This window comes from Arachis duranensis, chromosome 10, assembly GCF_000817695.3.
Source record: "Arachis duranensis cultivar V14167 chromosome 10, aradu.V14167.gnm2.J7QH, whole genome shotgun sequence".
Taxonomy (NCBI): domain Eukaryota; kingdom Viridiplantae; phylum Streptophyta; class Magnoliopsida; order Fabales; family Fabaceae; genus Arachis; species Arachis duranensis.
In genome coordinates this window covers 37,608,867-37,611,667 of record NC_029781.3, presented here as the reverse complement: position 1 = coordinate 37,611,667, position 2,801 = coordinate 37,608,867, and positions in this window count along the sequence as shown.

Below are 2,801 nucleotides of genomic sequence, written 5' to 3'. Positions count from 1 at the left end.
GGAAGGGAGTGAGATCTAGACTTGTTTTCTAGTCTCGTTGAGCTCCTGAGATCTTCGACCTCTCATTTAGATTTTGCAATTGAGTTGAATATACTTTCTGTTTGCTTCTTCAAGCAATTCTGCTTTTTCTTTAGATCTGTGCAAGTTACTTTTCTGATTGATTATTATTTACACTTCTTTGTGTGATCTCTTGCATTTCCAGCACCCCAATTCCTTTATTCTTCCTGCAATTTAATTTTATGCAATTAATCTGAGTTCTAAATTACTGCTTCATTAATTTCCAGCACCCATTCCCCTTTACTTTTCATGCAATTTACTTTTCTTCCAATTTAAGTTTCAGCTCTTTTACTTTCTTGCTCTTTAAGTTTCAGCAATTTAATTCTTCTGCACCTTTAATTCATTGCAATTTTACATTCTGTTGATCAATTTCACCCAATCACTCAATGTTAGCTTGACTAAACTAATCACCCACTAAAGTTGCTTGATCCATCAATCCCTGTGGGATCGACCTCACTCTAAGTGAGTTATTACTACTTGATGCGACGCGGTACACTTGCTGGTGATTTTGTGTGTTTGGAATTCGTTTTCCAAAAATACACAACAAGTTTTTGGCGTCATTACCGGGGATTGATTTAGATCAACAATGATTAAGTGGGTGAGAAGTCTAGATCAAGCAATTTTTTGTTTTTGTTCTCTATTCGAAGTTGAACCCAAGGTGTTTGTGTTTTTGCTTCACTAGGAAATTCTTTTTTTGTGACATGAATTTCAATTTTCATTGATGTTGCATTTTACAAAATACAAATGGAGTTCAACTCATCTTATGGTTAAACAAAATTTTATGGGATATTACCCACCATCACCAATCTCTAATGGTGGCTGGGAATATCACCAAGAAATCACAGACTCTGAGCACTCCAATCCATGGAGCTATGCTTCAGAACCACAAGATGAGCAAGAGAATCATATGGGATATTTCTCACCACCACAGAATGATTCAAGTCATTATTCCAATGGTGGCTGGGAGTATTACCAAGAAACTGCAAATTTTGAGCAGTCAATTCACATGAGAGATTGTCCAACCTGACCTCTCACTTCTACATTTGAAAATTCTTTATCACCTAAATATGCCTCAACACAAACTTCCACGAGCCAGAGACTCTCAAAGCTTGAGTCCATGTTCAATAGAATTGTGGAGGAACAACAACGATCATGGAGAGAACTAGAAATCCTTTTTCAGAAGACGGATGAGGATTTGGAGAAAATAGGGGAAGGGCTCATTGAACCACTAACTCAGATGGCTCTGGATGAAGATAAAACTCCAATAATCACACAACAACCAAGTCTTGAATTCAAAAGAGTGAAGGCAATTAACAAAAGCACCAAGAAGAGGATTGTGACCAAGATACCAAGGACAACATTCAAGAGAAGGTCAACTGCAAACAATCCTCCCCCTGATCCAGCAAGCAAGATCAATCAAGCCAATTTCACAAGGAAGCTTGCTGAAAGGAGACCAAGACAGGGGACAATAGCTGAAACTTCTCCCCTCTTGGAGTCATTCCTCTTAACAAACTGGAAGAAGAGGAAGAAAGTGAAGAATAGGTAAACAGTAGGTAACATTCCTTCTCCTTGCTTTGTTTAATTTTCAATAAATTGACATATGGTTGCATTCTAAGTTTGGTGTTGCTATGCAACAAAACTTGGTTCCAATGTTTATTAGATACTTGCATCAATTCCAAGTGAAAGTGTCACACTAAGTTTAGTGTGCCAGTTATCTTTTATGCCATGTATCATGCACACCCTCTTATGTTTGCAATCGTAATGTCTTTTTCTCTTGTGCCTTGATTTTTATCTTAAATTTTGCTTGCTTGCAACACATGTACTGCTAACATTTCATTGTGCAAGACATTCATGATCTATCTTAGCCCCATAGCCATTATTCTAATTGTTGCTTGAGGATGAACAAGCATTCTGAGTTTGGCAAGGGAAGGAGGAAGAATAGAGGAAAAAGGACAATAGTGGACGAAATTGTGATTGCCCTCTTTGTATTTGCATGAGATTTATTTAATGGCTCTTTGGCATATGTGATCACAACTACGTTCAACTTAACCAGCAGGTGTACTGGGTCATCCAAGGAATACCTTACGTGAGTAAGGGTCGATCCCACAGAGATTCTTGGTATGAAGCAAGCTATGGTCACCTTGTAAATCTCAGTTAGGCATATTAAATGATTATGGATTTCGAAAATTAATAATAAAAAGAAAATAAAATAGGATAAAAATACTTATGTAAATTAATGGTGGGGATTTCAGATAGGCGTGTGGAGATGCTAGAATCCTCTCGAATCTCTGTTTTCCTATTGCTTTCATCCAATTCTTCTTACTCCTTTCCATGGCAAGCTGTATGTAGGGCATCACTGTCATCAATGGCTACTTTTCATCCTCTCGGGAAAATGGTCCTATGCGCTGTCACTGCACGGCTAATCGTTTGGAGGCATCACCCTTGACAATGGCTACATCCCATCCTCTCAGTGAAAATGGTCCAAATGCTCTGTCACAGCACGGCTAATCATCTGTCGGTTCTCAATCAGGTTGGAATAGAATCCATTGATTCTTTTGCGTCTGTCACCAATGCCCAGCCTTCAGGAGTTTGAAGCTCGTCACAGTCATTCAATTCTGGAATCCTATTCGGAATACCACAGACAAGGTTAGACTTTCCGGATTCCCATGAATACCGCCATCTATCTAGCTTATACCACGAAGATTCTATTGGGGAATCTAAGAGATATGCGCCCGGCCTAGAGT